Source organism: Lathamus discolor (assembly GCF_037157495.1).
Source record: "Lathamus discolor isolate bLatDis1 chromosome W unlocalized genomic scaffold, bLatDis1.hap1 SUPER_W_unloc_1, whole genome shotgun sequence".
In the NCBI taxonomy this organism is placed as follows: Eukaryota; Metazoa; Chordata; class Aves; order Psittaciformes; family Psittacidae; genus Lathamus; species Lathamus discolor.
The window spans coordinates 496947-508483 of NW_027069096.1; positions in this window are offsets into that span (position 1 = coordinate 496947).

Below are 11537 nucleotides of genomic sequence, written 5' to 3' on the forward strand. Positions count from 1 at the left end.
CTCGTCACCGGTCTCCAGCCTGACATCGAGCCATTGACCACAACTCTTTGTGTGCGGCCGTCCAGCCAGTTCTTTATCCACCGAGTGGTCCATCCATCAAATTGATATCTCTCCAATTTAGAGAGAAGGATGTCGTGTGGGACAGTGTCAAACGCTTTGCACAAGTCCAGGTAGATGACGTCAACTGCTTTACGCTTATCCATCAATTCTGTAGCCCCATCATAGAAAGACACCAAATTGGTCAGTCAGGATTTCCCCCTAGTGAAGCCATGCTGGCTGTCACCAAGCACCTTGTTGTTCTTCATGTGCCTTAGCATGTTGTCCAGGAGAATGTGCTCCAAGATTTTACCAGGCACAGAGGTGAGACTGACTGGTCTGTAATTCCCTGGGTCTTCCATTTTCCCCTTCTTGAAAATGGGGGTTACAAGAATCTTCAGTGACAAGAGAAGTGACTTGAGCCTTCCACCAATTAAAAACGCCTTGAGGTTGGCACCAGCCTTAGGACTCCCAGATGTGAGTAAACCATTCTTTCTTTTCTCCCATAAGAAATAAGAAATTGCCATAGGAAATTTCATATGCACTCGTATGTCAGGTTACGAAGTTTTTCCTAATATCCCCCCGTGGATTGTCCCAAAAAGAGAGACATTAACTGTTGTATTCCCATTTTATTTTCTCCTTTGTAACCACATCTTCTCAAATTTTCTTTGATACCTTTTATAAACCCTTTCTCAGTTTTCCTTTCTAACTTCCCGGAAGTCCACCAGGATTTTGTGGCTTTTCTCCACAAACCCACCAGCGTTTCATAAGACACCCCCAGCAGTATCTGCCCCACTACCCTGAGTGGCTATAAAAGTGGGATACATACTAAAAGCACTGCCACAATATCCACGTGAAATGCCACCCATCACATACAGTTACACTCCCACAAGTCACATACTCCCACAGGGCACACAGCCACAATATCCACGTGGAATGCCACCCGTCGCATACAGTTGCAGTCCCACAAGGCACATAGGGAATTCCCTTGCCCTTGTATTTCGTAAAGTTATCCACTGCGGGAGGGGTAGCCGGACCTTCCCCCGCTTTCTGAGCTGCTTGATGGTTATACACAGACAAGACATAGGACAGAAAAACATAAGCGCTTCGTCCGTCTCCGGCCGCTCCCCTCGCGGAGACACGGAACCGCAGATTAGGACTCCACACTCGTTTCGTAGCTGCGCTACGTCTCAGTCACACAGAAACACATGGGATCCCACACACTCACATTATGGTTCCGTTTACCCTTCTCCTGCCTCTTATGGTAGCAGGTCCGTCCTGGTTCTCAGAATCTGAGATGCAGCGGAGACCTGGTGGGCTCGCCTACCCTTCACCTGCTTCCCTTAGCAGGTCCGTCCTGGCTCCCAAAACTTGGGATGCAGCGCAAACCCGGGCTCGCCCGATCCGCCTTCAGAATCGCTCGCAGCCGTGCTATCGGTCGACGAGCCCCCAGCTTGCAAGCCCTACCTGCCAAGGGGAACTCCGCTGTGCGCCAGACGCCTCTGCATGCCTTACCAGCAGCCCCAGGCCACGCGTACGCTTTACAGGCCCCCTAAAGTACCTAAATTCCAAGCATACCATTTCTCCGCAGCCGGCGCAGGTCGCTGTCTGTCCCCGCAGTGAGCGGATGAGAAGCGGAGCTCCTCCAGGCAAGCGGCCTGGGGAGCCTAGGATGTCCGCTCCTCACCCGATCCTGCAGCCGGACAGAGGCCTCCTGCCTGGCTCGCCAAATTGATACACGGATTGACTCCACAACTCGTTAAAGTTGTAAAGTAGGTTTGCTTTTTATTCAGCTCTGAGGTGCATGGGGATCGTTCCTCCAAAGTATGCACACCCAGGGTCGTTTTTCCTTTACATTTATTCCCTTAAGGCATACATATGCATTAGATTACTGATATGCCTATTCATATTTAGTATCTGTCCCCGCTTCGTATTATACTGAGCTAGAAGGTCCTTTGCGCCTGCGCAGTGCCCCCCTCTGGTCATGGGCAGGGGTCTCAAGATGAAGTAAATGAGTCTTCCTCTTCTTAAACTTTTCACCTTTTAATCTTCGCGCATGGCTTTAGGGTTTGGTTGGTATCTCAGCCATAAATCATCTGCTTCTCCCCCTTATCAATAGACCCAGACATCTGCTTTTCCTTATCAATAGTTGCTTATCAATAGAACCAGGCCTCTGTCTCCTCCCCTTATCAGTAGTTTGTGCCTTTGTTCTGCTTAGTAGACATGATAGGTGTTTACAACAGACAATACTTTTGTTTAAGCAAGGAATTATTCTAGCTCTCTTATACAATCCCCTGTGTGAGAAACTATAGTCTAGGGTATTGTTTATTAAGATTTATGTTAAGCCCAATGTAAAGGTTAGGCAAACAGCCACCAGACACAGCATACACAAGATAAGATAACCACAATCGCTTACACCAACTAAACCAGAGACTGCTTATGCAAACATAAGATAACTGCAAGATGTTCCAGGAACTGGCAGAGATAAGACGACCAACTCCATATAAGGACATAGGAGTAGAGGGGTCAACAATGGGACAAAAGAGGAAGACTTTTTACTTCGGCCTCAACGACCATCAGGAGGCAGAAAACGACCCCCTAACAACAGCTGAAGCATGCGCAGAGTACCTCCACTACTTCATGAACACGGAAGTAAAGATGTATAAAAAGGGACTGTTTGAACTGCTCAGGACGGCAGTTGGCAGAGCGCAGACTCCCCTGTTGTCCAGCGCTGTCTTTGCTCATATTCTACTTGCTATAATTAATAAAATTTTAATTGGATTATGATCCGTTGTGGTCTTAATTTATAACAATTTTCTGGTGCCGTGACTCGGATTAGGAACGGTGGGCTTTGGTCCTCCGGGGAGGCGCCCCGCGACATTTCGCGGCCCCGCGACCAACAGCTTACCTCATCCTTACCAACGAACCTAAATTCTAGAATAATGAGCAAAGGAGAAACTGGTAAAATCCCATAAAATTCTGTGCACGGGAGTCCGGACGAAGACGCAGGACGCGTAAGTAAGATAGGTCAGCGAAGCGAGGTGGTGGAGTTGCTCTTTACGTGAGAGAGCAACTAGAATGTATTGAGTTCTGTCCGGGGTCGGATGAGGAGCAAGTGGAATGTCTGTGGGTAAGAATCAAGGGGCTGACTGGCACGGGTGATACAGTTGTGGGGGTCTATTACAGACCTCCTGATCAGCACGAAGGAGTTGATGAGGCTTTCTACAGGCAACTGGAAGTAGCCTCGCGGCTACATGCCTTAGTCGTCGTGGGGGACTTTAATTACCCCGATATTTGCTGGAAGACTCACACAGCCAGTCATTCACAGTCTAGGAGGTTCCTCGAGTGCATTGATGATAATTTCTTAATGCAAATGGTGGACGTACCAACTAGGGGAGCAGCGCTGCTAGATTTAGTACTCGCCAACAAGGAGGGTTTGGTCGAAGTGGTGACGGTCAATGGCAGCCTTGGCTGCAGTGACCATGAGATGGTGGAGTTTAGGATCCTGTGTGGGAGGAATAGAATACCTAGCAAAGCCACAGTTCTGGATTTCCGAAGGGCCAACTTTGGCCTCTTCAGTCAACTGCTAAGGGAAGTCTCATGGGAAAGTGTACTAGGCGGTAAAGGGGCTCAAGATAGTTGGTTAGCATTCAAGGACCGCTTCTTCCAAGCTCAGGATCGGAGCGTCCCAATGAGTAGGAAGTCAAGTAAGGGATCTAGGAGACCGGCGTGGTTAAACAAGGAGCTGCTGGGCAAACTCAAGTGGAAAAGGAGAATCTATGGATTATGGAAGGAGGGGCTGGCCGCTTGGGAGGAATATAGGACAGTTGTTAGAGGATGTAGGGAGGCAATTAGGACAGCTAAGGCCTCCTTGGAACTCAATCTTGCTAGTCGGGTTAAAGACAATAGAAAGGGCTTCTTCAAATACATAGCAAATAAAACTAACACAAGAGGCAATATAGGCCCACTGCTGAACGAAGTGGGTACCCTGGAGACAGAGGATATAAAGAAGGCAGAGGTGCTGAATGCCTTCTTTGCCTCTTTCTTTACTCCTGCAGACTCTCCCCGAGGGCCCCGGATTTCTATAGCCCCAGAAGGAGTCAGGACAAAGGAGGAGTTTGCTTTGGTAGATGAGGATTGGGTTAGGGATCAGCTATGCAAACTGGACATCTGTAAATCGATGGGTCCGGATGGAATGCACCCACGGGTGCTGAGGGAGCTGGCGGAGGTCATTGCTAGGCCACTTTCCATCATCTTTGGTAAGTCGTGGGAAATGGGCGAGGTGCCTGAGGATTGGCGGATGGCAAAGGTCACACCAATCTATAAGAAGGGCAAGAAGGAGGACCCGGGTAATTATAGACCGGTCAGCCTTACCTCCATCCCTGGAAAGATGATGGAACAACTTATTCTTGACTCCATCACTAGGCATATCAAGGATGAGGGGGTCATTAAGAACAGCCAACATGGTTTTATGAGGGGGAAGTCATGTATGACCAACCTTATAGCCTTCTATGAGGAAGTGACTAGGTGGAGGGATGATGGTAGAGCGGTAGATGTGGTTTTTCTTGATTTCAGTAAGGCATTTGATACTGTCTCCCACAGCATCCTCATAGATAAGCTGAGGAAGTGTGGGCTTGACGATCAAGTAGTGAGGTGGATCGAGAACTGGTTGAAAGGAAGAAGGCAGAGAGTTGTGGTCAATGGCGCAGAATCTAGCTGGAGGTCTGTGACTAGTGGAGTTCCTCAGGGGTCGGTGCTGGGACCGGTGCTGTTTAATATTTTCATCAATGACCTGGATGAGGGAACTGAGTGCACCCTCAGCAAGTTTGCTGATGACACAAAACTGGGAGGAGTGGCTGACACACCAGAGGACTGTGCTGCCATTCAGCGAGACCTGGACAGGCTGGAGAGTTGGGCGGGGAGAAACTTGATGAAATTTAACAAGGGCAAGTGTAGAGTCTTGCATCTGGGGAAGAACAACCCCATGTACCAGTACAGGTTGGGGGTTGACCTGCTGGAAAGTAGTGAAGGGGAAAGGGACCTGGGGGTCCTGGTGGATAGGAGGATGACCATGAGCCAGCAATGTGCTCTTGTGGCCAAGAAGGCAAATGGCATCTTAGGGTGCATTAGAAAGGGAGTGGTTAGTAGGTCAAGAGAGGTTCTCCTCCCCCTCTACTCAGCCTTGGTGAGGCCGCATCTGGAATATTGCGTCCAGTTCTGGGCCCCTCTGTTCAAGAAGGACAGGGAATTGCTTGAAGGAGTCCAGCGCAGAGCCACAAAGATGATTAAGGGAGTGGAACATCTCCCTTATGAGGAGAGGCTGAGGGAGCTGGGTCTCTTTAGCTTGGAGAAGAGGAGACTGAGGGGTGACCTCATCAATGTTTACAAATATGTGAAGGGTAGGTGTCAGGATGATGGAGCTAGGCTTTTTTCAGTGATATCCAGTGATAGGACAAGGGGCAATGGGTGTAAACTGGAACATAGGAAGTTCCACGTTAACATCAGGAAGAACTTCTTTACTGTAAGAGTGACAGAGCACTGGAACAGGCTGCCCAGGGGGGTTGTGGAGTCTCCTACACTGGAGATATTCAAGGCCCGCCTGGACAAGTTCCTGTGTGATGTACTGTAGGTTACCCTGCTCTTGCAGGGGGGTTGGACTAGATGATCTTTTTAGGTCCCTTCCAACCCTTGGGATTCTGTGATTCTGTGAAATTATTCGCAGAGCGAAATTGTTCGCGGCGAAATTGTTCGCGGGTTTGCCGTTCGGGCGGGATTGGGTTTCCTGGAATATAACGAATGAGAGGTTTGATATACTGAACCAAGCGAGTGTGGACCCTTAAGTACTGCGTTTCCCATCTCCCGCGAGGGACTGGGCCAGGAACAAGGGGGAGCGAGTGAGTGTATATTTGTGGATATTCCAGAAGATGGGGGTGAAGGGCAGCAAGCCTTAGACTCCCATGGGAAGGGTACCCATTGTACCTAAGAATACCCCTCTGGCATATATCTTAGACAATTGGAGATATTTCCCTGGAACCCTAGGGAAAGATAAGCAAAAAACTGATAGAATATTGTACTAAGATATGGGGAGGGAAGAAGATTTTTAAAAATGTTTTTTTGGCTAGTCTATGGGTCAGAAGAAGATTGGGTAAGACAGCAATTAAACCTCTGGGTTAATAATAAAAAAACCCTTAACCCTGAGGAGAGTCAATATGCGGAAGTGTGGCTAAAAAGGCCGGGAGCTAGACTTTACCCACTGAATGAGATAAAAACTAAACAAAAGAAAAAGAAGGTATAATATGAAGCGGGGACAGATACTAAATATGTATAGGCGTAAGGGAATAAATGTAAAGGAAAAACGCCCCTGGGGGTGCATACTTTGGAGGAACGATCCCCATGCACCTCAGCGCTGAATAAAGCATACCTACTTTACAACTTTAACGAGTTGTGGAGTCAATCCGCGTATCAATTTGGCGAGCCAGGCAGGAGGCCTCTGTCCGGCTGCAGGATCGGGTGAGGAGCGGATATCCTAAACCCCCCCCCCCCCCCCCCCAGGCCGCTTGCCTGGAGGAGCTCCGCTTCTCATCCGCTCACAGCGGGGACAGACAGCGACCTGCGCCGGCTGCGGAGAGGCGGTATGCTTGGAATTTAGGTACTTTGGGGGGCCTGTAGGGCGTACGCGTGGCCCGGGGCTGCTGGTAAGGCGTGCAGAGACGTCTGGCGCACAGCGGAGTTCTCCGTGGCAGGTAGGGCTTGCAAGCTGGGGGGGCTTGTCGACCGATAGCGCGGCTGCAAGCGATCCTGGAGGCGGATCGGGCGAGCCCGGGTTTTCGCTGCATCCCAAGTTTTGGGATCCAGGGCGGACCTGCTAATGACCGTGTAGGAAGCAGGAGAAGCATAAGCGGAACCATAGCGTGAGTGTGTGGGATCCCATGTGTTTCTGTGTGACTGAGACGTAGCGTAGCTACGAAGCGAGTGTGGAGTCCTAATCCGCGGTTCCGTGTCTCCGCGAGGGGAGCGGCCGGAGACGGACGAAGCGCTTATGTTTTTCTGTCCTATGTCTTGTCTGTGTATAACCATCAAGCAGCTCAGAAAGGGCAAGGGAATTTCCTATATGCCCTGTGAGAGTATGTGCCTTGTAGGAGTGTAACAGTATGTGACGGGTGGCATTTCACGTGGATATTGCCACTCAGGACACCGGTGGGGCAGATACTGCTCGGGGTGTCTTACAAAACACTGCCAGGTAGAAAATTATAATTATCTAATCGGTGACCAGAAATAAAAGATTACTTTGTGGAGAAAAGCCACAAAATCCTGGCGGACTTCCGGGAAGTTAGAATGGAAAACTGAGAAAGGGTTTATAAAAGGTATCAAAGAAAATTTGAGAAGATGTGGTTACAAAGGAAAAAAAAAATAAAATGGGAATACAACAATTAATGTCTCTCTTTTTGGGACAATCAACGGGGGATATTAGGAAAACCTTCGTAACCTGACATATGAGTGCATAATAAGTTTTGAACAGTGGAACCTGCTGTGGATACTAGGGCAGTGTAAATTTTGCTGGACCTGAAACTATGTTCTAATGACAGGGGAGTTGATCTGCAGAACCCAGAGATACTATCTTACTGAATCCCCTGAGAATATCATAAAAATTGTGTGTAGGTGCTCTCATATTTTAAGTGCATTTGCAGAGCACTGGGAAAGAGAAGCTATGGAGATTTGTAAGAGATTGTTTGAAATGGGAACCGGTCAAAACAAGGGAATTCTGAAGAAAAGCCCATTGGGTTACATTTTGGCACATTGGAAAGAACTGGGAGGTTCTTCTGGGGGCTCGGTAAACAAGAAAACATTGGTAAAATATTGTAATCAATGGTGGCCTTTATAAACTTTGGAAAATCAGGGAAAATGGCCTAAAAATGGAACTCTGAATTCTAATGCATTTTTTTTACAATTTATGTTGGTTTTGAGGTGGCCAGGAAAATGCAATGAAGTAATGTATGCAGATATGTTTCGCTTTAAGAAAGCACCTGGAGTGGCAGACAGAATGTGAAATTAATAGAACTCTGCCAGATCCCTAATTTTGGTTTTGGAAAAGGACAGGGAAAAAACAGAAAGCTAAGCTGGAGAGATGTTGTTCAGCCTGTGATATTGGAACAGTCATCAAGAAAATTATACATCACAGGTACCCCCGAGAGGAGCACCCTCTGCCTCTGTCCTATCAGGTATTGATAAGGAGGAGGAAATTGCTGTCACTGGCAACAAGCAGCACATTCACATTCAGGGTTAAGAAGGGGTTAAACCAGAAGTGCTGTTGCAGACTCAGGCATCTGTAACCCCTGCAGAGCAGGGTGAGCACCTGTGAAAAATAATAAATAAATAAATAAATAAAAAAGGGAAAACCAAGGGGGAAAGGAGGGAAGCTCCCGCAGTTCCTGTGTTTGAGCATGAGATAGGTGCTGGGGCAGGCAGACAGACATGTTGACAGGCGGGATTGAACGGTTGATGAATAAATGTGGATGGGAGTGAAGGAGGAAGCATGGAGAGTGTATAGGAATTGGAAATAGGTAGAAAAGAAAAAGCTGGGTCGTGCTACAGCCACGGCTGCGCTGGTTGCTTTAAAACTGGTGGAGGACGAATGTCGGACAGAAGTGGGGGAGTGACCTCCTCTTCTGTGGAACCGGATCGGTGTGAGTGCTATGAGGAGTTTGGACGCTGGGAGTGAGACAACCCTAGTGGGAGTGCCATGGGGTGGCTCGGGTGACTGAATTGGAACTAGGCTGACGGGACCAGGGGAATCTTCCCTAGCAGATCCACTGGTTATAATGGAATTTTTGGTTGATACTGGTGCAATGTATTCAGTTTTAAACAAAGCTTTAATACCTTTGGGGATGATTATATGATGATAAAAGGGGTGACTGGCCAAGGTGAAAAGGCTTATTTTTGTAAACTACTGAAATATCAATTGGGAAAACAATGGGGCATCCATAAGTTTTTGTATATGCCTAACTCTGCAAAAGCTCTTTTGGGGAGAGATTTGTTAGAACACTTGGGAGCGACCATTACTTTCAAAGGAGGCGAGATCACTTTAAAAGTAAAGGACCAACAGTATGTAGAGATGTTAAAAGCTTAATTTTGATCACTAATCATGTCGAGGGAGAAGTCAGATTGAAGATATACTGGATCAGATATTCCCAGAGGTATGGGCTAAAAACATACCTGGAAGAGCTCTTAAAAGAATACCAGGTACAAACGGGGAACGTGCTGTTACAGTATGTAGATGATCTGCTCATAGCAGGGAATAATAAGGAGGATGTAAGAAAAGAAAGCATTCGATTTCTAAACTTTCTCGCACAAAAGGGCCTACGGGTATCACAAGAAAAGTTACAATTTGTGGAGGAAAAAGTGAAATATTTGGGTCATTATTTGTCCCATAAGAAATAAGAAATTGCTATCACTGGCAACAAGCAGCACATTCACATTCAGAGTTAAGAAGGGGTTGAACCGGAAGTGCTGTTGCAGAGGTAGGCATCTGTAAACCCTGCAGAGCAGGGTGAGCACCTGTGGAAAAAAAAATTAAATAAACAAATAAATAAAAAAGGAAATACCAAGGGGGAAAGGAGGGGAGCTCCCGCAGTTCCTGCGTTTGAGCATGGGATGGGTGCTGGGGCAGACAGACATGTTGACAGACGGGATTGAAGGGTTGACAACTTTAACGAGTTGTGGAGTCAATCCGCGTATCAATCCTAGTCCTCTAAAATTAATTCCATTCCACGTTTGTAATGGAACATGAGCTATTTTCTTCATTTCTCTTATAAGTTCATTTATGGCTTTTCCTTCATCATCTATTTCTAGACAACAATTACTAAGATTAAATTTTCCACAAACGCCTCCTTCCTGAGCTAATAAATAATCTAGAGCCAGGCGATTCTGATATATTGCAGTTCTCATTTTAGTATTTTGCTTTGCAACTAATCCTAATGTATCTCCTGTTTTATTTACTGCTATTTCTACTACAGCTTGTAACCTTATAATTCTATTCAGCATATATATAAGGGTCCTATATCCCCAGGACCCATCTTCAGCCCAAGTTGCCGGATCATAGTAAGAGATTATTCATTCAGGTGGCCACTCATTATCCTTCCAATTACCGATTTGCAGTTCTCTTTTAAATTGTTTTTTCCTTAGTTCATCTGTTTCTGTGTATAATTGGACTCCCAAGCGTTCCCCTCGGCTTATAGGTAATAAAAAGTAACTAGGTCTGATTGTTCCTATTATACATGATCCCGTCCAATTTTGAGGTAAAAATGCAAAGGCTATTTTACCGCAGATCCAATAGTGTCCATCTGGAGTGGGCCAACTGTTTGGTATATTAGTTCCATTAGTCCAGTTACTGAATCGCTGATTTATTTCTATAGGATCTCCCCATTTTTCCCAGTTTTTCTTGGTTCTGTTCCACATATAACCCCCTTCACAAAGTAAATTTCCTACTGGTTTTCCACCATTTTCTAAGTTTTGCCAACAGCTTTTACCAATTATACTTGTTTGCAAGATCCGTTGTTATTTTCTATTGTTCCCTCCTTGATTTTTCCAGATTGTAGGGTTGCTTATATTACTCTCCATTGCCTCCCAGGGCCATCTCTCTCCCTGGTTAGTTCCCCCACAAACATAGCAGTTAGTTACATTCAACACTTTAGCTACATTTTCAGCAAGATTTATAAAGAGATTTTTAGCAACTGTGGGAATTTCATATTGGATTACCGTTTCCATTTCATGATAGAAGGAATTGAATAATAAGTGGTGTTGCATTGATTCTCTATATTTTTCTTTGATTTTAATACTAATAACCACACCTGGGTCCTCTCCAGTTCCATGTATCTTAAGTCCAATTTCACTTACTTGCCTCTGTTTCCAAATTTTCAAATCTATGAGAGTTAAATTTACTGGATTGCAGGTATGGGTTGTACAGCTACTGTTAGTTTGTAATTTTGCTATTGAAGCTCGTAGGGTTTTATATTGATAATCATATCCCCAGCCTGCAGTATCCCAACATACACAAGACCATCCTCTTCTTCCACAAAGGTGTGATGACTGATACCTAGTTTTTGTGACTAGGTACTTAATCAGGATCTACGTGACATTGATGCCCACCTGGGAAAATGTATTTTGGTTGGTTACTATAATACCGCCTCCACTCTAAACTTCCACAATTAGTATCTAGATCATCATCTATAATATCACATGCATCAAAAATTATTGACACTGAGGTACTTAAATTGGTTATAACTGCACTTGTTCCGATTAATCTTCCTTCTTCTGAATTTGTTCTCATTTCTACCCAATATTGATAGGGAAGCTCTTCTGGATTAAAACATACCATTTTATTTTTTTCTTCTTTACAAAGCCCATATTGGGTTTGGTCGGGTATACAGTAGCCGATTATTGTTCCTTTACATTCATACACGGTGTGATAGATCAACGTTTGAGAGGTTACTCTCCCTCGTCTA